This window comes from Cyanistes caeruleus, chromosome 6 (assembly GCF_971803275.1).
Source record: "Cyanistes caeruleus chromosome 6, bCyaCae1.hap1.1, whole genome shotgun sequence".
NCBI lineage: Eukaryota > Metazoa > Chordata > Aves > Passeriformes > Paridae > Cyanistes > Cyanistes caeruleus.
The window spans coordinates 35,808,457-35,835,963 of NC_141706.1; the positions used below are offsets into that span (position 1 = coordinate 35,808,457).

The following is a 27,507-nucleotide window of genomic DNA, read 5'->3' on the forward strand; positions in this document are numbered from 1 at the left end:
AAGGCTGTTAGCCAAGCACTAAATTTGGCATCAAATCCCCTGTCACACTTCTGCACCCTCACCTACTGCAAAATTCTTTCATCAGGTATAGGTATTCCTACTATCACATATACACACACACACACACATATATGTATGTATCTTCATGAATCTTTGTGCAGCTCACACACTGCTTCATACATGTGTGCACAGAATATAATGCTGTTTTTGATGTTAATTATATTAATTAGTTATGGTTTCTTACAAACCACCAAAAAGAAGGTTTGGGTTGGTCTGGTAGGTGCCACCCTTGAAAGAAACTACCTGCTAAACAGTGGTTGGAAACAAGCTGGGCTGTCAGTCCAAGCAGGTTTACTAGAGAGTGCTTTGCACTGAACTAGCAATAGCACTTCTTCAGCTTTTCATTGTAGATCTGCCATTAATTTAACCTGTTTAGAACAGGAGACCTGCCAAGACCTCAGGCTAAGTAGGTAAGAAAAATCTGCCTCTGTTGAGGTTCCTTTGGACAGACACTGGACATCATTTCCAGTCAAGCACAGCTTCCTCTCCAGAGGTTCAAAGCCAGTCATATGTTTGTTAACTTCCAACAGAACAATCAACAGTGAAAATATTGCTACATGGAATTTGATATTATCGTACTGAAATATACAGTCTTTTAAAATATACTGTATTTAAAAAATACATAGTTTTAAGAGGAGCTCCTATTTCCAACATCAAGTAATGGAACAAAATATTTTCACTGTCACTGGGAGTCACAAAAAGCCACTATACCTCTCCACACACAGCTGTGTCCTGACGTGTGCAACAGGTTAAGGAAGTTTTGCTATTGCTTTTCTGTTCCTACTCCATGATGAACAAAGAGTGTAGGGCTTCTTCAGTCAGCAACTGTGCCTGAATGGAAACCACTCTCCACTGCTGAAAGAGGGGAAAAAAGGGTCAGCTAGACAGCTCAGTAACACTAGAAACATGCTTCAGTGCAGTTTCCCATGGAGTTCAACAAACCACTGCCTTTAAGCTTTCGGCCTATTCTTTGCAATTGGTTAAGAGAGCTATTTAACGAGTGCAAATTTACAGTCCTCAGCCTTCCAATTCTGACAGAACTATCAACTCTTTGGAAATTCACTCAGATCCTTTCTGGGAAAACTTCTGCTACTTAAAATACTACACAAATGATGGACCACATAATTTCCAAATCTTTTACTTCAACTTTTACTGCAGCATAGATTGTAAAATCTATGTAAAAAACCCCCCATCTAGCCATTAGAAGTGTTATGACAGCAAGGAGAATTAGAAAACACAGAGAGAAACACAAGAAGACAGTGGGACCACTTTTTCAACTTTCTAATGTTAGACCTGTGAAAAAACCCCCACAACTCTGATTACTTCCTCACTTTTTATCGGTGCCAATACTTGGAAAAAAAATGGACACAAGGATTTCTCAGGGAAAACAGCATTCAGGTTCCATACAGATCATTTTTGCTTCTAAGATTTAATCCAGAAGTCAACAACAGTGTTAGTTAATATCCTATTAAAATCTTTATACTTAGTTGTGAAAACAGAGTCACCTTCCACTGATTTGATTTCAGGAGATGCTGTTTTTTTGGAAGCATATTAGAAAAGCAAAAAAACCCCATATTTATTGTGCCTAAACTCACAACACCCCCATTTATTTGGAATAGCAAAGTTCCTGCATATGCAGAAAATCCCTGCAGGTCCTGGGAGAGAGTTGGCCTAAGAACTTTGCACGGAAGAATAAGCAAACTATTTTTTGTTTGGTTATTTATACAGTACAATTTTTCAAGTACTCCTCCTGCCCTTCCTAGACCACACTGAAACTACTAAATCTGACTTTGTCATCCTTGTAAATTCAGTTGAGTAAATAAGCCATTTTCTGTAAACTTGTGGTCTAAGCCTCCTTGTTAGTTTATTGCAAAATTAAAGGGAGTTCAGCACAGAACTATCAATCAGTAACCAGCAAAGGTAAAAAGTCTTCTGGAATGTACCAAAAGGCAGAAAACCACACTGTTTCATGAAATGGCTGTTTGTTAAAAGAATGAAGCAGAAATCCCCATTTCGCATGCAACCCCATTTAGGAAAACTCTTATTAAAGGCTTCCTGTTGAGCTGGGAGAACAAGCACAAGAACACTCGCAATAATCCCAAATTACTCCACCCTTATTAGCCCATGAATTTTGTGGTTTTCACTGTGCTCAAGAAACGTCATGAGAGAGCACCAAGTACAAGTGACAAGTCAGTGGGGCTGAGATGGTGACTCTGAGTGGAGGAGAAGGAAAGGAAGTTTTACTGATCCCCAGCCAACCCTCTGGTCCCTGAGAAGGCAGCTCTCTCCCTCTCCCTGAAGAACAGAGCTTTTTATGAGACATTCAAGTAATGGCTCAAAACAATAAAGGACAGTGCACCAAGCAATACCACAAAATCAGATGGGGCTGCCAGCAACCCCGAAAACAGAAAAAGGGGACAGTGAGAAAAATGGGGTGAAAAAATCAGCCTTCCCCTTGAGAACCTGTTACAGATCCTCAAGACTGGCATCAGTCTGCTCAAGGAAGAATCCTAAATTACCACCATCTGTGACTCTAACAGGGTATTTGTGATTTTCATCTAAGCTACACACTGAATTGGCTTTTTCTACAACTTCTGTTTCTTTGGGGAGATTTTTATCAGCATCAGTGGCCATTTGCCACAAAAGCTGTCAAAAATTGTGCAAGACCTCAGCAGAACTTCTACTTAATATTCACAAGTACGAAAATATGCTTAAAAGCATTTTTGCTGAAATAATGGAGTTACAAACAGAAAAAGGAAAGGCCTGAATGCAATACCAAGAGCTCCTAACCAAAACATGAGTTTTCAAGAGAGAATGTCAAGTGCCCACAGCTACAGCAGCACTTGAAGCCAGTCACTGCTCCACAGGGTCTCACCTTGCAGGAGACTCGTTTATAGTGAGAAAAGCCTCTGCACAGTCGAGACAGCTCTGGGCTCCAGGACCAAATTTAACATATTTATATCACAACTATTATGATGACAGGAGATTAAATATATATATACATATCTTCATTCTTAGAAAATGCAAACTATTTTGGCTCACACAAACCAAATACAAAAGAAAAAACCCAACAGTTTATTATCTCAAATTCAAGCACATCACCACACCCACCCAATACTTATCCCACTAGGTGTCCTGTATTCCTAAAGTGAGCAGCCACCAGCCCCAGCAGCTCAGGTTTCTGTGGGGAAGAATGTAAATAATGTCAAATACTCTACAAGTCCCAGACATTACAAGTAAAAAGACTTCTAATACATAAAATTCCCATCTCCAAAGTCAAGCACCACTTCTGGTGTTTAATTAAGGCCTAACTAAGATACTTAAAAGTATCTTTACATGTTTTACTGAAATGGTTGTAGCACAAAGCTGCTTCACTGAAAGCACGAGCAATACACAAATGCCCACATTTTTAACAACTGTTGCTAACCCAAACCAGCTGAAGGACAAAATACCCATTACAGCATCTTGCCTATCATATGACAGAGGTGCAGGCTGGTAACAGTGATATGCAGGCTAGAGGGAAGCAGACTGGTATTTTCAGACATAGCATAGCAGCTATCCTGACTGAAGGCAAAGCCAAGAGCTGTTAGAATTCACATCTCAACCAATGTTACCAGAATTTGGCATGATTCCCTGAATAACAGATATATACACATAAACCACTGGAAGCCTATTGAGAACCGCTTCCTAATCCCATACGCAATGTGTACTTCTACAAGTGCTGGCCTTGCCTCACAGGAATTTCAACTGCACCTATTTTCATCAGAATCCAGGAAAAAAAAAAAAGGTAATTAAACAGCACAGAAACAAGAAAGCCTAATTCTCTGGAAAGCTCACTTACACCTTTTAAAAGATTAGAGATCTGTTGATCAGGACACATTGTTGGCTAGCTGCAACCTTATTAGAACTCTTAGGAGAGAGAGAACTTCCAGCTTGCCAAGGTATCTCTACCCAAACTTCTCCTCTTTCATCCCTTAGTGAGATAATTCATAGCAGTAGAGGTGATTTTATTATTACTCGATTTCATGGGGTATAAATAAGACTTGGAAGAAACCAAGGTATCTTTCAGAGATTAGCACTGTATTTACATCAAACTTACTCTGCTTTGCATAGGAAAAGTACAAAGTTATGCAATCCTATTCCATAAGCCTTTTGAAGAAGTGTCTATTCACATCTCTGCCAACTGCTTAAAAAGCATCACAATGAATTAAAACTTCCACCAGAAGAAAAAAAAGAAACAAAGCAAAACAAAAGCATGCTGTTCTCAGGCAGCTACACGCCTTCAAGTTGAAATAGCTACCACCCAGCAATAGCCCGAGGTCTTCAGCCTTTCCTACTCTGTGAACAAGGAACGCAGCCAACACAAACGTAACCTTCCAAATCCACACGGCAGGACCCTTGTGCTGTGCTGCCCAGGAGAAGGGTTTGTGTGCCTGCAAGGCCTTCCCAGCCAGCAGCCTGCACAGAGCTGTTTGCAGGGCTGTATGTCCCCAAGAGGGATGGCCACCAGCCTTCATATCCCGCCAGGCGCCCAGAGCTCCCTGCGAAGCTTCCAGCAGATCTTCCTCTCCTCCACCCTCCCCTCCAGCTCCTGCTTAACGACAGCTTTCTGAATTGAGCTTTCTCGTGTGTAGCTAGTGATGTAGCACAGTAAGAGACTGCTCTGACACTGGCTACACAAAGTACCTCACAGGAAATCGCTGTAACGCACAGGCAACTTTTACACCAAAACCTGCTGCACTCTAAAAGCCGCGACACCACGGCGTAAAAGGGAGTTCTCTGATGGATCTCTAATTGTCCTCTAACAGAATAAGTAAAATAAAATTACAAACTCACAATTCACTCTTAGACTCTGCTGCTCTCTGCAACAGTACTTTTGTTTGGTTGAATTTGCTTCATTTTGGAGGATGGGGAAGAAACTGAGTTGCCCGGAACACCAGCAAAGTAGTACAGAATTTCAGTTCTGCACTAGCATGCTACAGATTGAGAGGAGACACATCTCCTACACTTTCACAAGACTGCAAGTAAAAATTTACACTCACTTTTTTCCCAGTGAAAAATCTAGTTTAGTTTATTGACACTAGTTAGCTGTCATTAGCAGATCAAAACAGACTGAAGGCTCTTTCCTTTCACTTGCTGTGTTCAGACCTGCCATGCATCTACCCTGCTCCATCCAGCACTTCCAATTTACCTAGACCTACACAAATTCTTTGACGTTAAATCTCACTGCCTTCTGTGGAGTAAATGTATTGTTACCCCTATTGTAGAGACAGATGCACAGAAACTAAGCAAAGTGACTAAAGGTACCACAAATGTTTACTGCCATTCCTAAACCTTGACTTCAAGAACAGAGTTAAAAGCTGGAAAAACTCACACTACCCCAAGCACTCTAGAATACCTCAGGCTTATCTAGTATGTACCCAGCAAATTATATATTTATAATTCTTTCTATACTTGGGGTTTATTTTAGTTAGTTTTTTTTTTTATACCTGCCTATGCTTAGCTTTTTCCTAACAACTCAATAGAAATATGATGTAATCAGAGAAGTATCTATTATTCATTATTAAACTAATGAATACTCCTAACAAAGTCTACTTAGGGCTCATGGCCTATTTCAAGTTGGTAATTAGTGCACTGGCATTTTTATTCGATGTTGATGTTTTGACAAGCCCATCAGAAAGACCATTTATACAAATATACACATGAAGATCTAGAGAGATATGGCATATAAAGCACAACTCCATGCCATTAATTCCATTAATTCCTCAGATCCTTTCCAATTAGCTCCTTCAAGCCTTCAAGGCAGTGGGTCACAGGAGACTCACTGAATCTTGGATACAAACTGAAACAGCTCAATGGGCTACTGTAATTTACAGCTTTAAAAACACTTTCCCTAGCTCCACCTTTTCCCACAACATGACCCGATGCCAATATGCTTAAAAAGAGGACAGTGTTAGTTTAGACTGCTCCTTGGTATCTTCTGGAAGCAGCAGAAAGCACTTCCAGGATGTGCCTGAGTATTTGTTGCCCTTGTCCATTCATTAAACTTTACATGCGGTAACTACTACCATCATCACATGGGTTTTTTAATACACAACATACTTTATCAGCACCACAGAAACAGAGCAAATCTTTTCCAGCCTATGGTTACATTTGAGAACACAGAATGCTTTACATCACATCTGTTAGTAAAGTTTTCTTACTGTGTTATGGCTTTCCACTGAACACATTTCGAGACACAGGATTTTTATACTTCTCTAATGACTATGCCTAGATAATCACCTAGCTTTTTTTTCAGTGTATGTAACAGTCAGTAGGTTTGAAGCACAGGGTAACAGGGAATTTGGATATATAACTCCATCCTCCCATTTCCCCTAGCTATTTGACAGGTCTGTAGAGTATTAAGGTAGTAACTGATACTGCACAGAAGCCTGTCAACCAATATATCAATAATTTTTACAAAACAAACTAGACACTGACAGCAGTATTTAGTGCAACTATAGCTGATTTAATGAATGCTGTGTTCCTGCGGATTTCAAAGTTCTGTTATCAACCTCTATAGCTGCAATGGCTATTAATATTTCATTTTAGACATTTTCATACACTGACTTGCATTTGCACCTTTAGAGCCTAACCTACAATTTAGCCAAGAATCTTTCTCTGCCAGAAATATTTGTAGTATTACAAAACCATCAGTAGCCTCAGCCTCCTTTAAAATTCAACAATACAAAACACACCAGTCTCAACACTAGGTAGTGCTTTTCTGCTGTACCAGTGACTGTTTTCATAATCAACGTATTTTATTCTAATTGGACTGAAAGTCAAAGTTTTACCACCTAACTTTTTGAGCTTTGTAATACATCAACATACCTCTAAATGCAATGCAATAATTTTATGCAAAAGAAGATTACTTGGGTATATTTTTCAGTCTCCTAAACCTGCAGACAGTTAAGAGCTTTAACCTTTAACATTCTTCCTCTTATAATGTTCAATACACTATCTAAACAAAGATATTCTAAAGAAAATCTAAAAAACTAAATGAATGCAACTTATACAAAAGGCACAGTGGTGAACTGTATTACAAAGTTTTATTAGCACTCTTTGAAGACTGCTATAGCATTTTAGGGAGCCTTGTCACACGATAGTAAGATTATCCTAGGTGCTTCTTCCACAAAAGCACACTAAAGTAAAAAGTCTACTAGGTATAGATAAATAGTTCATAATGAGACAGGATAAAAAAAAAGGCCAAACATGTATGTGTATGGTTGTTTTCCAAACGTGTCAAGGTCTGGTATCACCCAGAGGAAAGAAGAGGAGAGAGGACATAAATCATCTGAGTTTCTACTCATCAATATTTGGGGGAAAAGAAATAAAACTTTGTGGCTTAAAACATTTCTGGAATTTCAGTGGCATTGTATTTGCCTCTGTAACCTATTTTTTTCTAAATCCTTTCACTAGGAAATATAGCTAGTCTGTATTTCTCTAATAAAATCAGCCTTTTATGGCACATTTTAAATTTTCTATTAAGCTATCCAACTCACTTGAATTGGAGTGTGTTTTTCTTGGAAGCATGAATAATTAGAAACCTCTTTGAAAGTTAGGACTTAAGATGGAAAATGAACTCTGAAAAATGCAAGGAATCATTTTTATGCTGAGACAGCAGCATGACACACACCCCTTTTGGCTTGGCAATCACTGAGATTAGGTCCACTAGTTTCACTGGAAATGACCTTGGGTCTACCAGTATCACTGCCCTGTATTGTTGGCACATCACTTTTTATGTAAATATTTGTAAACACTTAATAAAACAAACCCAAATAGCTTTATTCAGCTATTTGGGTACTCTAGAATATTTACAGCTGTTACTAGAACAACAGAAATTTTAGGAGTTGATGTCAGGTGAATAAAAACAGGCTGCGTCACCTTCAGTGCCGAAAGAAAAGTCTCAGAAAACCTTGGGAATGGTACAGGATTTCAGTTTTATCTCAGTTAGAAAGCATCTGCTCTTCAGGAATTAAACAAGTAATTTTTGCACCTCATTGGAACAACCTAAGTGCAACAAAGATTTGTTGTCCATCCTACAAACTACACACACACATACACACACAGGCATCAGAGAAAAGCAGCTGGTGTCTTCTGGACAGCCAACTGAAATTTTGCAGCAGCTCTAGATTAATTGTTCACTGCAGCTAGGATTTTTTAAATATAATTTCCTAGAATTGCTATTAAAATTCACAGGATTATGCATTTTCCTTGGACTCCATTGAAACTGCTTCATCTAAAGTTTTTCTAAAAAAAACCCCACATCAGTCTCTATTGTGGAGTTCTGCAAAAAATTGCAAAGATAGAAATGTTAAAAATTAATTACAAATATTTAATTTAAAGAACTTGAGAGGAGCAAATTATGCTTTAATCAACAGATTCTGTTGTCCCAGTAGGTTTTCTGCAGCTCCATGACTGGAACAGCTTCTTCCAGGGAGGAGTGAGGTACTTGGACAAACATATAGGAACACCTGGCCTAGATTAGAAATGTATTTCTGGATAGGACTGAGGTGTATGAGCAAACATTGTGGGAAATCAGGAGCAAAGAGACTGGTAAGATGTTTCAGATCAAGCAGGAAGTGCATCTACAGATGCATTAGGTGTGGGTCAGGAGGTAGCAGCTACAGATGCTGGGATACTGGGATTGGTGCTGACAGTGGAATAGTAGCCCAGTAGAGTTTCTCAAGAAAGGATGGGATGTACTTGCAGAATTTCTAAAGCAAAGATTAAAATAATTCAATGCAAGATACTTGCACTTCAAAGCAAGGTGTAGTAGCAGAGCAGAGTGTGTGACGTTAAAACTAACCGCTCAATTATATCTGAATCTCAGTGAAAATTCTTTCATGTTTAGCTGCATGCTAGTTTACAAAACACCTTGTGTGGTGTGGAGATGTACAGCTTCACAAGGGCATTTAGGGCACACACCCCTCCAGTTCCGCTGTCTGACTCCTGCGATCGTCAAAACCTATAGGCTAGAAAAGTGCTTTTAGTAGTAGTGCTATCAATTCAATAAAATTATTTTTTCATTGGCTATTCTTTGGGCCTAATTAAAGGTAACCATAGCTTGTTTTACAATAAATTTCTCCTCAAAAAGTTACTTATTGTTTTTCTATTTAAAACAATCCGTATCTGTTGTTACCAAGCCTTAAAATTCCGTGCATGAAAGGGACATCATGCGATGCATAGATTACACCCCAGCTGCTTCTTAGACTTATCTCCTCCTCCAGAACATTAGATACCCACTTCATTGTAGAAAATGGCCTGAAAGGTAAGTTGTCATTTTGAATTTTATTAATATTACTCAGTTTTTATTCCTCTCTATATAAGATTTATTGCAAGCTGAGTTTTATTGATCCTAAAGGAGTTACACCAAAGTGAAACATGATCAGGGACTTGTCTCTGTGCAGCTTCATCCTTTTGTCCATAAATACATTCGCAGAAAAACAACCACTTAAGACTTTTTCTCTTGTTATTAACTCTTCACCTTGATTAATATTCAAGGGAGAACAGGAGGGAGCAGAAGTCCAATCTCATGTTTTCTAATCCTGGTTCTGAGGCTAAGTAGCTGCAACTGCTTAAAGATACAATAAATTCTTTGTGCCCTGTTTTCAAAGCAGGCCTAATGCCTACCCCATAAGAGTATTGTGGGATTCAGTATTTTGCTTTCCTAATGCTTTGAACTCACTGCATGAAGTGTGATTAAGATCACAGCACACCACCACAAACCACCCTGTGTTCCCAGAGTCTTCCAATGCATAGCTGGGCAACATCTAAATACAATTTAGCAGAAATAGTTGACCTCTGTAGGTTCTGTGTATGGGCTTGTTGGTCTTGTAACAAAACTCTTAAAACTTCCCTCCAGAAAACCCACTGGCTTTTTTCTTTCCTTTTGGCATTTTTGGCAGGGAAGGGGCAGGGGAGTCAATGTGGTTTTCTAAATCCTGCGCCTTTGCTTGAGTTGGAAGTGAAAGCATCACTGGTTTGCACTGCAAGTTTGGGAAGGTTAAATCTGAAAAATTCCTCGTGGCTCAACTTCTGGTATGTTGTACAACATTCTGTAAAGTATTAGCACTGTATTTAAAACAGACGGAAAGTAACAAATGGATGCCAGCTTATTATTTAAATGCGAGCTGCAAAGACTGTTCTTGGAAACAACTTTTGGTCTCTCTTGAGCTCACTGAGGGTGTTTTAAAGAACTGTTTAATAGCACAGGGAGTACTGAATAGTTCCAGAACAGCAAAGACAGCAAAATAACAGCAATGCAGAATAGCTTCAAATCAGCCCTGTATTAATTTATTTTCTGAACTGGATAACTCAGATCATTCCTGTGCCAGTAAAAAGGCAAATAAACAGTTATTCTTTAGGGTGTTACAGGATCAACAAGTACAGACTTTGGACTACTTTAAAAACATGAGGCTCAAGAAGGAGCTGCAGCTATCAGCATAAGCAGCATGAAAAAATATTTTGCAGCACGAAAAAATGCTGCAAAAGGACAGGGTAAAACATGCACACACACAAAGAAAGATCAGGTCAGTGCTGAAATAAAATACTCCATCTCAGATGTAAGAGCTGACTTTTTAACAGGCTGGAGAAAACATCAGTGATTGCCTAGGTTTCAGTCCAGTCTCCATCTCAACAGCTAAGAAAGAATTGTTGCTGAAGAAACTGCAGCCTGCAACTGCAGCTCATCAAGAGCTGTGTCCACACTGAAGTTTCAGAGAGAAAGGGGAAGAGGCACAAATAAGTAAAGAGAGGCATGATTTACAGAAAACAAATACAAACTTCCTCCAGGAATGAACAATGCCTGGAATACCAGCCCCAAATATAAATGGGAGGAAAAGAATTGGCACATCTAGAACACGGTGGGGCACAGAGTCCTGAAAACTGCTGCTTTGGAAGCAAAGTGCCTGCTTCAAGTTTCATGACACCTCAAAGAATGAGGCCATGAACAGAAAAGCCATTCTTACCAAGCAAGAAGCAGTCTTGGCAGTACAGAACAAGAACTGTACTTGCAATGACCATCACAAGAGAGTCTCAACCATTCATTTTGCCAAACTTTCTATCCTGACCACAAATAGCAAGAGCCAGCCTCAAGAACAAATGCAGACCCACTGCAAACCAGCACATCTAAATGCTTTTCAATGTGATAAAACTGACCAATGCCTAAATGGGTCACAGTAGCCCAAATTCCACAGATAATACTCAACTACAAGCTTTGCAAAACATATTTCTGAAATTCTGTGTGGATAGCATCAGATTTAGGTGATTAAAAGATAATCTAGATACATAGGTGCCAACTCCACCTTGCCAATTTGCAGCATTATTTTGGGGGGGACCAGAAAACCAGGAATATATTTTATGCAAATGACCAAGGTCAAACAGGGCCCATTCCTAATTTTCCTTAAAACTTGTAGTACTTTGAGGATATAAAGGAAGAGTTAATAATGCATTGTACTGTATTCTCATTTGCATTCTGGTTTGTGTCATAGGAAGATTCTCACCATTCTTGGAGATTAAAATTTTTTTTCTTAAGCTCCTATAACATTAAATAACTGTAAGAGGAGTGCATGAAACACCTCAGATAACCATTACTGTGGGATTCATAGTGAAATCTTGAGAACTCATAACACAAAGTAGAAAAAAGCCAGCTAATAGGTCTGTTTGCACTACAAATCTAGTTTACAAAGAAGTCTAGCCATAAAACCATTCAGTTTTGAAGCCTACAACCATGACTTTATACCATATTCACGTACACACAGCATGTACATGCCCTTTGCCCCAGATCTGGATCATGTCAGAGGCTTGTTCAGGCACCATCACTCCCTTCCCAATTCCTCTGTCCCAGGTCAAACCACAGCTCAAAAAATCCCCTGCCTTGAAGGGTAACATTGTAAGCTGGAGAAGGGCAATGCCACTCAGCGCTGTGCTAGCAAAACAATTCCTTCCATCTTCCCTCTCAAACCAGGACACAGCATTCAAACATAGGCAGAAGAATGCAGCAGAGTTATGCTTGCCCAGTAATGGAAATATTTTACTAAACCTGTCACTCTGCCTCCCTGTACAGCTGCTTTCTTTGCCTGTAACTAAAACTCAATTTAAAGTATATACTTAGAACACTAATTAAAATATGTTTAAGTACTTTCCTGAGTTGATATCAAAGAATTCAATCAGACATTGATGTAAAAATGTGTCAGTATTTGTAGCATTTTATTTAATATTGGAATGCAAAGAAGTCATTCAAAGACAAATTTCTGTATGAGGCAGAGGCTGTGTGTTCCTGCAAGTGTAAGATGGAGCTAGCCTGGCTACTACACTCTGGAACTGCAGTCATAAGAATTAGTACTTTAAAGGAAAAAAGCATTATAGCAGAATTGGAAGATGGACAGAGATCACAGAAACAAGGGGTTTCCAAGGAAGTTTCACCAAGTAAATACTTGAAATATGCACTTTTTAAAAATACATATACATTTACCATACCACTATTAAGAGCTTAAAGGAAATGGTATCAAATGAGAGGATGTAGCAGCCAAACAGGATTTAGGCAAACTGTACATGCTAAAAAAAAAAGGAGGCTACAGAACAAAAATCTGTATCTGGCCACAGAGGGGGAACTAAGTTTGGAGTAGATCACAGTAATATTATACTGAACAAATAGCAGAGAATGTACTATATTGTTGAATCTTCCTTAAGACAAAGCCAAGCCATGAAAATATAATGAGGTTACACATTGAGTTATATTTCTTTTCCATACTTCAGGAGAAGGACAATGAGCATAAAAGTTGAGATTAATAAGACAAATACTCCTACCAACAATTAAGTCAAAGTCTACTAAGATTATTGCTTTCAATTGCTTCATTTACAAATTGTAATCAATCATTTACAAATTGTAATCAATGGTCAGCACTGAGCATTTCAGAGCTACCTGGCATTACCAGGAAATATCACAAACAATCTGACACTAGTACCCCCAAAACTGAAAACTTCAGATGCTAGCCTAGCAATGGTAAATTCAGAAAAGAGAGATGAAGTTAAAAGCATTTCATCTCAGAAGTAAATTTAAAAACCTGCAATTTTTAAAGAACTACATCTCAGAAAACACAGACAGCCCTAACAATAGAGGGAAAGATTTAAACATAATTTTTGATAAACAACTAGACCTTAGAAAATGAACATTCAGAATAATACAGCTGACTGAGAGGAAAATAAACTATAACAGTCAATACAAAACAATAAAATCTAAGGAGCTGTGATGAATTGAAAAAGCAAATAAATGAAGACATAAAATCAAACAAATTCCTGAAGTATGTCTAAAGCAAGTAAACAAAGAATCTACTGGCAAGAAAAAAAGAGAAAGGGGATAAGGCCCACTTACAGAAGCAATATGATTGTGTTAATAAGTTCTCAACGAAATATCTTACACACATACTTATCCTGATGCCACAGCTATTTTCAAGTAACTGAGATGAGGCATTTCCAGGAACTAGGGGATCAAAAAAGATACTAAAGTTATACAGAAATGCATCAACAGGGTAGCCTGGGAAAAAAAAAAAAAGTGACAAAGCTCACATTCAAGTGGATGAACTCCTTAAAATTCCTCTGTAAAACAGCAGCATCACAACACACACAAACACACCAAGTTCCTCTCTTCACTCCATACAAGCACCTTATTTTTGCCCACTCATACACTTATGCTCTGCACTATTACTTTATTCACAACAGAAAATAAAATTCTCTCATAATTGTTGGCATAAAGCCCCCACCTGCATCTCCCTTGTTCTCAGGCCTTCCTGGATCTCCACAAACTCACCATCTAATGCACCAAATATGCAACATGAGGTCATTTGGGCTGAGATACCTGGGAGTTGTTTTCCTTCTCCTTCAGAATATGGGTTTGTATCATGCATTATTACAGGAGAACATCTCGCATTTCAATACATGCACTGTATAATAAAGATCATTTATGTAAGTTTGTGATATCTCTATTTTGAGGTTTTGCCATCTATGTGTAGGCCATTTTCAGCCAGGGAAGATAATATCAAATGCAATCTGAATAGATTTTTTTTTTTTTTCCATAAAACCATTTTAGACATGTTTTTAAAATAAAAAAAGATATTATTGACAGAACTACTGCTCCTGCTGTGTTCCCTTGGGTACATCTTTATAGTACCCATTACAGGAAAAAACCCACAACTCCAATCTCTATGAGTTCTAGTACCTTGCACAGAACAATCACTATATGAGACTTCATTTTCACATATGTTTACATATGTTTTAAATACAGTAAGATGAGACTGAAATGAGAAGCTATTCTGCCCTCTCCTGTATCTCATTTCCATCCCTGAACTGCTGTCCATTCCATGCAGAAAGATGTTTCTGTGGACTTGCATTGAGCAGGTCTAAACTCAGGCAGTAGCCCAGCCTGGATGGAGGGAGGATGGGATGACTCCTTCCAGCCACCATGCCATGCTGCCATGTGCATAGAAAAGTGGTAGAGTCACAGGGTAAGAGTCTCATGCACAGGTCACATCAGGGCCAAAAATGAGAGAACAATATCCCACCACCACTATGATTTCAGACCTTCAAAGGAGAACAAAAATTGTAATTGCCATTATGTTAGGCTCTTTTCCATTGCTACAGTGTGGGAAAATACCATTTCATTACATCCTTGTTTCTGGTCCTGGTAGTTCTCAAAAGTTTAGACCAGCCAGTTATGACTGAAGAACTGGCTATAGCCCAATGTACACCCCAAACTATCATCCTGTTTGAGAAAGGTGAAGGAAGCCGTTACCTAATAGGCTGTCTATTTGTCCTATTTATTTTAAATGGTATTGTCTGGAGGTGTTCAGAATTTTGAACTCTGTAACTTTTTCCCAGGGAGATGCAGATGAGAAAGCCAAGGAGCTGCTAAACAGACCATGAGATATTAAATGCAATTCACAGCTGCTCCCTCCCCGTTCTCCAACCCACAAGATACATCTTTCACACAGTCTTTAGGCTTCAATTGTAGCACAACACCGGTCAAAATTTACTAGTAATTTCCCAGGGAGCTTATTTCTTCAAAGATGACAGCAGAACTGCTTATCAGAACAATGTATTTCATGGCAATGTGTTTACATAGATGCTTTTCTCTAAAAGGAAAGGATTATATCTATGTAATATTTACACTGATTCACTTTTGCTGAAAATAACATTTGCTACACTTCAGCTGGTAACTAACACACTGCCTGTTCTGCAACAGCAAGGCACCACTCACAACCTCTTCAGAAACTTTCTGTTTAATAAGCATTTAATTATTCTATAGAAATAAAAAGCAAACAATCAGATTAAAAACTAAAGAAAACCTCGTAGCACACAATTCCATGTGTTTGGGAATTGCCTGTTACATTCTGTTAAGACAGCTATTTAGAATAGCAATTGGTCACATCTCACATAGAGGCATCTGTTTTTCTCTCTAAGCTCATTGAAATAAAGTTGAGCATGCCAAGAAATCAACTTCTAGTGAAGTTATTCTGCCACCTGCTGTTGCACTTATGGACATACTAGATATTTCAATCCAAATATTTTTAATTAAAAAAAATAAAAAAGGGAAATATTTTCAAACTCGAGAAAAACTGGTTATTAATTATGAACCACTAATATAGTGGACTCTTGTCCTCTTTTTTATTTCTCAAGCATGTGACCCAAAATATGCTTATCTGTCAGCAAGACAGAGGGGGTCAGGGGTTAGCAGGAGAGCCTTGTACAGGGAAACACCCATGGATTTAAAAAAAAAAAGAGAGAGAGAGAAAAAACACAAGGAAGGAAAGAATTATAAAACCTCATAAAACAAAGTATTTTCATGAGTGTCATAAAATTCACACAGGAATAATTGTCTAAAAGACTTCTAGTCTGAAAACTGCAATCCTAAACACTGCTGGATATCAAATGAAAGAACAGGTTAAATGAAATAGTGAAATTCACCAGTTTACACTCACTGTCTGAGTGGAGGAGAAACTAGAGCAAGTGGTATTAAAAAGGTAACTCCTCTTCAGTTCTATCAGTAATACAGCTGATGGCTCAGCAAACTTGACAAAGTCCAGTTCCAAAAAACAAGTGACTAGAAGGTGGCCAGCAGCCACCAGTTACTTTTGGGATATCAACAAGTGGCACCCCCTCATGTCTGGCCATGCACAACACCTTTCCACAGAACTGGAGTGGCTACATCATAGGCTGTCCTCATGCTGCCCATTGCTTTGCATATGCTTAAATACTTGTCCACAGGTAGCAGTAGGATAGGAAGAGTTTGGGGAAAGGATGGAAAAAAGATGGAACAACCAAAAGAACTACAGAGGGAAGTCTGAGAAAGCAGAGTTACTTGCTGAAAGGTGGTTCACTCACTTGAAAAATGTCTTTGGATTTTTAATTATTGCAATTAATGAAAGATAAAACTCTAGATGAAACCTAAACTGCAGCGAAAAAAAAAAAAAAAAATTGAAAAAAAATTCCTGACCAGAGAAGGAAACTGACTCCACAAAACAAATATTCATGCAACACGTCCCTACTCTTTCCTACAAATGGTTCCTCATAGTAACGGGACAAGAGAGCTGCCCCTCATCCAAACACTGGGAGTAAATGTGCTTAGCTCATGAGACCAGAGGGGGAATCACAAGACAGCATGGTTAACCACTCTTTGTATTAAACATATCTACTTGGTCTACTCTTCATATGGAGCACTACTAAAAGCTTGCTCTGCTTTGGCAGATGCCCACTGCCATTTACAATGAATATTCAGCTGTTCCCTCCAGCTCTTCATCCCTTTGATATCTTATTGCCTGTTACACATTAGACAGGAGTACAACCCCTGTTTGCAAGCAGTACCTGCATGGCAGCCTCACACTCTTTCAAATGAAACCTTCCAGCAATTCTTGTTTTGCCCCCTGGTCAAGTACAGGAATTAGTTCTCCAGACAATAGCTCTGCATTCCACCACTGGTTCTTCTCAGGGAAGTGCTCCAGAAGCCCCTGAATGAAAGCTCATCTCAGCTGCTGCAGGGAACCCCACACAGCTGTGCTCCCTCCACTGTGGTGGGAATGGGGGTAAGGACTTGTTGGCCAAGTCAGATGAGCTCAGCAGTGGTTTTGTCTCTTGCTTACCTGATTTCTAGTAGATTTGTCTCATTGCTCAGTCCAGTGAGCAGAGTTGCAACATTCATTACTGCTTTTCATTTCCAAGTGAAATTTTATTTCTAATTTGCATATCACAGGAAGGAGACTTGAACCAGATCTTGAGGTATTTGTATAAACCCCTCCACTTTCAGTTCTCCATGTGTCAAATAATCTATATATGCTAAGCATTATTAGCTCTATTTTTTGAAGCAGAATAGCAAAAGAGACTAAGAGATAAGCAACAAAAGCCTGTAGCAGACCTAGTTCCTAATACAGATCTTGGCCTGTCTTTCCCTTGTAATGAACACTAAATAAACCTGCAAAATAGCATATTAATGCATAAAAATCAAGTTTCCTTTAAAAGTGTTTTTACTAGCTCTGGTTTCAGAGTTCTGTTTTCTGTACTAAAATGGAAAGTCATCCTGTACAAACTCAACTCAGTATTTTTTTCTGCTCCTGAATTTTGTTATCCTTCGCTGCATGTGTATGTGCAATTGTTACATTAAGGATTTATGCAGATGTTTTACCTTTTACAGTAAGCTAATTCCCTTGTTTGTGCCATAGATGGAAGCCAATTAGCATTTCTTCCAGCGGTTGCATTCTAACATGATGAATTCTATTTTTCCCCCCATAAGGTATTTTCCCATAGGAATTTCCATAAGGAATGTTATTCCTTGCAGTGCCCTGTTCATATAATTCTTGTCCCTTTCAACAAGGTAGATAATGAAGTACTTTTCCCCTGAAGCCAGATTATCTATTGATGAAACAAGATGTACTACCAAGGCCACACCCTATGATTTGATTAATTTGTTCTCTGACCTCTTTTTAATCACACTTGGGACTTCAGTTTTGTAAGGAAACACACCTGGACAGTGCAGAAAAAGAGAGGTCAAGAAGATGACATCCTAAGCTGTGTCATGGCTGGACTGGACATCCTCCCTAAAGTGATTTAAAATGTTTATTTTCTTGCATTTGATATTGCAGAACTTACACATGAGAGAGAGACTCTTATCAGAGCAAAGGCATTTGTGACACAGCCCTCTCTCAACTGCATGTTAATAAATGACCATCGGAAGAAAGACAAAAGAAAATCCAATCTAACTGTCCATTACTGAGTAAAATAAAATAATCCATAACACAGCAGGAAAAAACTCAGGATTTTCCCACCTTCCCTTTGATTTAGCTTCAAAGTCCAGAAGAAATGCTTCTCTTAAGATCTCTTACCCATTAGTTTAATTCTTTTATATATACACACACACTAAGAGATCCTAATGAAGATGGAGCAGCAGAAGTGCTGTTGTCCAGTGTATGAAGCACTATCCAGAGACCATATAGAATCTAGTGAATAATTTCTCATACACTGAAAAATTGCATTATGCTGTATCAACTACCATACACTGTCAAGAAATTATTTATGCTGCCGCTGAACTTCATGCATTGCTGACTAAGAATGAGTCATTAAACTCCAATACTGCGTAATACATATGAAAGGAAAAGCAAAAGCCCTTCTGTCAAGTCAAATCTGAAGATTATTTTAGGGAAGAAAACAGGGATGCTCTTTCAGGATTTATTTGGAACACCCAGGTCTCTAGGCAAAGAACACCGGGTACTTTGGTGAGCACAGGATGTTGAAACCATGGGTTTGAATCTCATCGATCACGTACTCCAGGACATGGGCTCAGACCAGACTCAGAGGGAGGAACACCTTTAACCAAACCCTGCCAGCAACAGCCCCCAAGTACAGGTTTGTTACCCACACACCCACAATTCACAGGGCAGCGGTCGCCTGTCCAATTAGTGTCCAGATTCAACCTTCATTTGCAAATTGTGACAAAAATCACAGCCTGAGGTGGTGTACCTTTCATTAAAGAAAGTGTAAATGCAGTAACCTATTAATAAATACATCTTGCAGGGCCTGAAAAATGTGAGAACAAACAAACATTTCATAATGCATATAAAGAGGCTTTCCAATTAACATCCTGTTTTGAATATGTGGCTAATCCACAGTAGCCCCTGGCAACAGTCTGCCAACATCTCAGCCCAACATGCTTAGATGCTTCTGGCAGTGCTTCCATTCCTCTACACATCAACAACAAGCCAGCTTATCCAGCTTACCCGATACATAGTGCAATGCAGCCAGGACCTCAAGCTATTTCCTTGAGACTGAATAAGTCAGGACATGAAAATGATTAACCAAAACGAAGAAGTTTAAAAGCTGAAAGAAAATTGCCCTAAGTAAAGTCTCTGTAAAGCAAGGATTGCACCATTTGTGAAGCTGGGGCTTTCCACAGACTGATAATACTGGGGTCCTTTGCTATTTCTCTCTCAAAATTGTGGTAAGAACAGTAGACAGATAGACAATGGCTATTTATCTCTGATTCAGCCTAAGAGATCTGCAGGGCACAGCTGTATGACCTTCTGTAGGCAAACACAATCTTGCTGTGCCTGTGGTCCAAGCAGAATGGAAAATATGTTAGTGCAATGCCAAGACCAAGCTAACACACAGCACATCTTGTCAGACTTGAAAGCAAACCCACATCTACCTGCAACCCTAGACACTGACATGGTGTGGAGGAAAATAGCAGGTAAATGCTGTAAATGAGACACATTAACATTTGCTGCAATAATGAGGCACCTTGCACCAGACTCTACTGCCCAGCTAAAAAGACAAAAAAGCAGCTAGGGAAGATGCTGGTACCTGACTTTGGTGCCTACTGGAGCCTCAAGATAATTAAAGCATGGACTTAGCCAGTATCAGAAAAAAAGGGATGCTAGTCATCATTCTAGTGCTCATCCATGCAAATCACATGGCAGTCTTCTAAGAATGAATGCTCTAAGAGAGATCTGGCTCTCAAATGATGATAGATTTTACACTTAGTTTCTGTGTCTTAAACTACAAAGGTGATATGGAGCATTGCATTATTTAAAGGGAAGAGCAAGAGACAAAGCCAACTGTTTTGAGGGCTGGCACTCAGCTGCTCTTCTGTGAAAACATGTATAAAACAAAGCAACACACTTAGGCACAAGTAAATAAAACTCAAAAGAATTTGCTACCCCATAAAAAAAAACGTTCTCTTTGCTACAATAATAAGCTTGCAGTGCTCAGAACTCTTACTCAAAATTCCCCTCATTCTATTTCTTGCGTACTTCTCTATCTACATATTAAAGCTAAAAACAATTGTTATATGTATAAATACATATATAATTCATATATGGAATTTCTTCCACTTTTAGATGAAATGTTTTGTTTCCAAATGCTGCACTGTTATAGTCTTAGACAACAAGAGCTTCACCACAGAGATTAATGACAGCAGGGACAGGGCAAAATAATTTTTTTCCATGCTACCTTATCACAGAGCTGCTAAACTACTTCTGGCCAAATTCCTCCTCTGTAAACATTAAATCCTCAGGTGTTGAATAAATGATGGTGTTTGTAACTTTTGCCAAAGATGTGCAACAAATTTCACACACATGAAAGAACAACTAGGTGACTGTAATTTCTGGGCACCTATCACCTGGCAATAACCAGAGGAGTATAGCTTACTGTGTTTTGGCTGAGTGAACAGTCACTGATAAGAGTCTTAATTTAAACTTGAGAAAATGAAATGTTTTTCTTGCCCACTCTTTGTTCCCTGTTTGGATCCTTCCAATTAGCTAGAGTTACAGTCGTCCTGTTTACTTAGCAAATCTCCTTACAATTACATTTGAAATGGCCAGAGATCATCACCTTAATGAAATCCAAAACAGTACCTCCTAAAGACATTACGGGATCACCCTTCACAGCCTCACAAAAGGTGGAAAAATTCAGACTCAAAAGTAGATTGGGAACATCAGTACATGTTTTGGAGTATGGAATCTACCACCCATTACACTGGACACTGTGATCACTCCTAAAAAAAAGATACTCAGTGACTTGATGAAGTCACCTACTAACAGGAAAAAATCAGTGGTGGCCATTTTACTGAATCTTAAATCTTTCTCTTTAACAGCTGTCCTTGATGAAAGAGTCTGCTTAGAGACTTCAAGAAAGACTGAATTTATAATGTAGTTATACTGCTCTTGGCAGTTTTCATCACCTGAAATTACATAGTGATTTCGAGCTAGAAGGATGAATTCTGCCTTACTTTATTGACTCCGACTTCCCTCACAAGCTCCTGAGACAGAATCAACAGTGAGAAAATTCTCTTATTCCATGATGACCTTAAATTCAGCAAAGCACAGTCCCACCTCCTCTCCTCAATGTTTGGATCCAAGCACACACATATATGACTTATATCCTGCATTTGGGAGAGCAGGGGGAGATGAGTCCCTGTAGTCCTCTTCGAATTTTTCTCTATGAACACACACAGGACACATAGGAGAAGTTGCAAGGTGTCCTGCGTATCTTGCAACTTCTGTTTAGTTTCATGCAATTCTTCCAGACACAAATGAAAGGCAGCTTGAGATCATGTTAGATGATCTTAGAAAAGGCAACACTTGCTAGCCAACAGTCTGATGTCACCTTTTACCAGGGGTTTCTTCCCCCAAAGCAGAGGATTGCTTCCAAGCTTGGCTGGATACAACACCAATTACGGGTTTATTAACTTCAACAGTACTCTCAACTAATTAAAGGCAACTATTCCTATCAGGCAAAGATATTTCAAATTTTATCTGCATTTTAAACAGCTCCAGAGGATATCACTCAAGTTCCTTCTATGTAGAAGTGATGATGAGACTAGCTCAACAACTGTAATTATCAAATGGCCTTTTTGTAAGGCAAGTTAGACTAGCAAAAAAACTCACCACATGAATGTGCCACACACTCTACCTCCTCCTCTGGGGAGGATTTCAGAGCTTTGCTTTCAAGTTCACAACACTCTACATTATCGCTAAAGAGACAGACATCTCCAGTGTTAGAAACTGTGAAGCTGCCACACAGGTAAGGAAAAAGGACATGCTGTTCTTTACAGAGAGCCTCCAGACAAAAATCTCAGGTCAGTGTGAGCTTATCACATACACAGCTCTTTCCTTCCATTCTCCCAACAAATTAAAATCCTTAATTTACAACAGTTAAGACAACAGTAATAGTATAAGAAATTATTTGAAATAATTTCAAAGTTTCCCTCCTTTTCATCTATTTTTGGCAAGCATCGGGAGATTAGAAAGACATACTCAAGTCTCCCTTAAGAAATGTGAACTGTAAAAATTAGGGTGACTGAAATGTGTAAGGTTTATAATGTACCAGGCTTATGTTAACTCTGCTTCTCTGTATTTTCTACATGCAAAGCAAAATTACTAAGGTCTTGCCAGAGAAGATGATTTAAAGAGACCTAAAGCATGGACTTTAACCATATGTTAAGAGTGACTGAATTCAAAATCTGAGTGTTCCTGGGTGAGCGTTATTATCTACTGTAATGATCTTATCCAGCAAGATTTCAGCCCTTCTTTAGGTATTTTGTTCACCTTGGACAGAAGTTGTATTTTGATGTATATTTGTATGTATTTGTAGTCAATTCACATTCATATATTATCACCAACAAAGTGACATATGTGTGGCAAACTCTCAAAATGCATTACTCAAACCCTCTTTTTTCAACAGATTTTTTTATACAGCAACAGAAATATGTCCTTTCACTAGAGGCCTGAAAAGGTTTTTTGGGGGGATTTGTATTTGCTAGAACACAGCCTGGGACAACATTATAATGTAACATTATAATGCAGTGTTCCTTTAGGAAAGAGATGATTAACCAAAACTAACACTATATTTATGCAAACTCAGATAAGGACAACGAAATCTCATACCTCAGAATATAAACAGTTGCCACAGTTGTCATGGGAGTATTTGTCTACTCAGCCCTTGACTGCAAGGACAGGGTGAGTAAGGCAAGAGAGGAGGTGGTGCCTTATTCTGAGCTAAACAGAATAAATAAGACAGACAGATCTGCTGCATTAAATCTTAAGTTCCTTAGCCTTTGCCATCTGGCAAGTGATCCATGGCTCATGTGAAATGAGTGGGTGGTCATGGTCTGGTTTGTACTAGACATTTCTTGGGATCACAGAAAAAGAAAACAAAACACTGCAGTTGGCACCAACCGCTGCTCTTGTTAGCGGCTTTCAGCAGGCGAAGGACCAAACAAAACTGAAGACTAAACCTCACCCTCCTACAGAACTGGTCATGATTTCAAGAGTTGATAAAAGCAAGTTTGTATAAGGGAGAGGGAAGGTTTGCATTGCCTCTGGCTCTGTCATTCTGCTACAGGTAAAGAAAGCAGAGATTCAGCCCTTAGGACAATCAGTGACTTTACAATCCCCACTCTGATAATTCACCCTCTGGTGAATATCAGCTCTGGAGCCCCAAAGGGCACATTAAATTTATAGCACTGATTTCTTTTTCTGGGTAGGTCTGCTCCTAAAATCTTAAAGTGACATTATGTAAAGTTATTAGCCAAAAAAAACCAAAAAAGAAGCCATATTAGCATAACAGACTCAGCACAGAAGGGTGGGTGAACAACTTCATGCTGGACCCAAACTAGGACACTGCTGCCAGGCTTAAATTAGCTCTAATAAGAGCTGTGAAAAGTGAAAGGTTCTTTTTACCAAACTTTATTAATAGATGAACAACAATGCTTAACAGCAGGTTTTCTATATTGAGGAATTTTGTTTCAAAGGTTACCCCGCTGAAAAAGAGCCAAAGACTACAGCATATTCATCCTTTCACATTTAATACATGCAGACTTTTCAAGCACAAATACCTTTAAAGGAAGCCATAAGGTGAAGGCAGACCTGCTTTTCCCTAACAACCTGGAATGTTTTCATTCTGAACTTAAAAATGGGTTCAGGACTGAATATCAGAATCATAGAATATCCTGAGCTGGAAGGAAACCACATCAAAGTCCAATTCTAGGAACTACACAGGACACCCCAACAATCACACCATGTGCCCAAGAGCATTGTCCAAATGCTTCTCGAACTCTGCCAGGCTGGTGCTGTGATCCTGGGGAGCCTGTTCCAGTGCCCAAACACTCTCTTGGTGATGAATCTTTTCCTAAACTTCTCCTGACACAGCTTTAGGCCACTCCCTGAAGTCCTGCCACTGGTCACAAGAGTGAAGAGATCAGTACCTGACATTTCCCCTCATGAGGATGCTGAAGACCACAGTGAGGTCTCCCCTCAGTCTCCTGCAGGCTGAACAGACCAAGTGACCTCAGCTGCTCCTCAGGTGACTTCCCCTCCAGACCCTTCACCATCCTCATGGCCCTCCTTCAGACACTCTCTAATTGTTTAATGTCCTTTTTATATTGTGGCACCCAAAACTGACCCAGCACTGGAGGTGAGACTGTCCCAGCTCAGAGCAGAGGGGACAATCCCCTTCCTTGCCCAGCTGGTGATGCTGGGCCTGATGCCCCCAGGACACAGTTGCCCCTCCTGGCTGCCAGGGCACTGCAGACTCATTTTAATTTGTCACCAACCAAGACTCCCCAGGTACATTTTCACAGTGCCACCATATATTCCTTTTATTTCAAGGAACACTCATTTATTATAGAGTCATATCATGAAATGGCACCATTAGATATTTTTAATTCAATATACCAACTCACTAAGCAATTTTAAATCATATTTCAGCTATGGCTGAACAACAAAATCAAACCTAACTCCTGTTTGCACAAATAGCATCAAAGCAACTACACAAAGGCAAGCTGCATAGTACACTTTCCCATTTCAGGAAATATATATTAAAATAACATTTATTTATTTCATTTTAAGAACTCACTTAATATCTTATAATTTCGCAATAAAGAATTTAGACAAATAATTTTGTGAGTTCTCCATGGCTTTCCTTTCACAAACCAAAACTTAGACAGGAACACCAAGTATCCAGACAAAAATACTAATCTAACTAAATCTATACGAGATTTAGTATAGATAAATAAAAGAAAGAAAACTCATCAGAGAATCAGTCTGTTACGGTCACATACTTCAAAAGCAGCAGTTTTTCCTTTCAAGCTATTCATTCCAAAGGAGAGGTGAAAAATATATTGCTAATGTGCTGAGAGATAATATATTTTTTCTGATTTCAATAAGGAAAAAATAGCATTCACATCTGCACTGGGGTTTTTTTCTGCTTGCAAAAATAGTTTCTAGTTTCTCTAAAACTCACTGGGCAAGATTAGATTTAATGACTGATCAGTCAGCCATGAGCCTAAACATTTTTAAAAGCAACTTATACAGGAATGCTACACAACTCAGTTTGTTATGACACGTACAGCTTTTCTGAAGTCATCAGACTTAGCTGCTATATAATTTCTAACCAGTGGACAAAGCAATATTATAAAACTTGGCAGGGTTCTGAAGAACAGGGGGGGAAAAAAACCCCAAAACAACCCAGAAAACCCCACTAAAAACAAAACCCCAGCAAGACCAAGCTGTTGAATCTCTGCCAATACACACATCCAGCAGTGCTCTGTGAAAGAAGGGTAGAGGAAGGTCATTGAACTGTTCTCTGCTGTCTGCCCTGTTCTGTGGGGCTTGTATATCCCTTAAAGCATATGAGCATAAATTAAGGATGGGGATTTCTTGATTTTAACAAACCACACATGTTATCTGTGGTTGTTACAAACAGGGTAAGCCCAGGGTAATCATTGTCACCAGCTGGAAAGAGAGAGCACTTTCAAAAACTATTTTAATATCTAAAGTTGCTCAAGTAGTAGTTAAGGAAACTGCTTTGGATTAAAACACACAGCATGCCAAGAGCTGTTATACTGATGTCTTAATTTCTAAAAGTCTTTCATTCCAGAACAGAAAACGATACAATCTAGTTCCATAGGCTTCCTGTAGGTTGGATTTCTGCTAACATTTTACTTGAGTGTAATGTCATGCTGATGTCAAATGGAAGATCAACAGCAGTATTCTCTTGAAGGCAGAGAAAACACGAGCATCTTGTGAAGAGAGAGAATGGCACTGATTTTTCCAGCAAAGCTGTTCAATGAAACACATTATGGACTTACAACCTAAAATAAATAGACATTTTGTATTTTTTAACACCTGGATGTTATGACGCTTGAGCATAAAGGTAAGTTCTATAACGTCACTGACGTAAACCAACACCTGAGGTCAGAAGAAAGCTGCTTTTCATGAGCATACACGTTTCCCAACTGCTTATCAAAAACAACAAAAGCCATATCTTTTACAGCAAGAACAATATAAGTAAAGGAAATCCAGCAACTTTAACAACAATCTATGTAAAAAAACCCTAAAATAAATACTTTAACTGTAGCAACTGGACTGGGCCTTGGCTTCACCTCTCTTCATAAAAACTGATTTTAAACCATGTAGTATCCTCTAAAACTCTAGAGATCTGTTGTCTCACCAAGTATTTCTGTGGAGACTGCTCTTCCAAACAGTGTCCCAGCCCCATTCACTCTCTCCTGGATTATTTGGCAAATTCATAACATGATACCCAGCTATGCTGGCACTTCAGAATGACTGTAGCACAAAGGAACAGAGAGCACACCCAGCCCGTGGGTATTCTGAAAAGGATAGCTTATTAGGAAAAAATTCTAAAAGAAAGAAAAAAGTTTTAAGGACTGAAGAGATTGATGAAAGATTTAAAGAAGTAACTGCAGAACTTATTTAAATGACAAAGCCTAGGAGGAAGGACAATAGACAGTAAGAGTGTAAAAAAACAAAATTATCAACGGAGAAATTATTTATTCTTCTACTATGATCTGTAATTAGGAAATTTATTTAAACATTTATATTTACCTCAGAAAAAACTGTCCAAAAGCAACTGAGTAAAGTTTACCAGCTGGATTTTATGAAAAAAAATAATAAAACAACAAATACCTCATGGTAACAGAGCATCAAGGTGAAGAAAAGCACTGACAAAAAGTAAACAGTGGGGAGAGATCATGAGATATTTAGGGCACTGGACAACTCATATCTACTATGGAAGGACAGAGGATTAAGTCAACCCTGCCAGAATTTGAGTCTACAGAATGGTTTTAAGTAATTTGAGTGGTACTAGAGAAACAGGATTTAAAATGTAATGCATACAGTGCCATAAGGGGCATGCTGACATACTCTTCTCAACAGCTTCTCAAAGTAATCATATCACATTATATAAATGCTTGATTGGAATTTTGGAAACCAATAAGGAGAAGAAATATTTAGCAGCAGTTGAAATGTTTTCCTTGTCACTTTTTAATCACACTTTCTGTGAAGTACTAAAAAAAACATATTGATGGTCACTTCTAGATTTTAGATCTATTTTGAAAAGGAAAAT

General features: G+C 38.7%; 1 protein-coding gene across 36 annotated transcripts in view; it reads right to left on the bottom strand.

The window, feature by feature from the left end:
- Window positions 1-27,507, bottom strand: part of RAD51B (RAD51 paralog B) — a 429,615-nt gene that overhangs the window by 243,729 nt on the left and 158,379 nt on the right. The gene's annotated exons all lie outside the window — the stretch shown is intronic.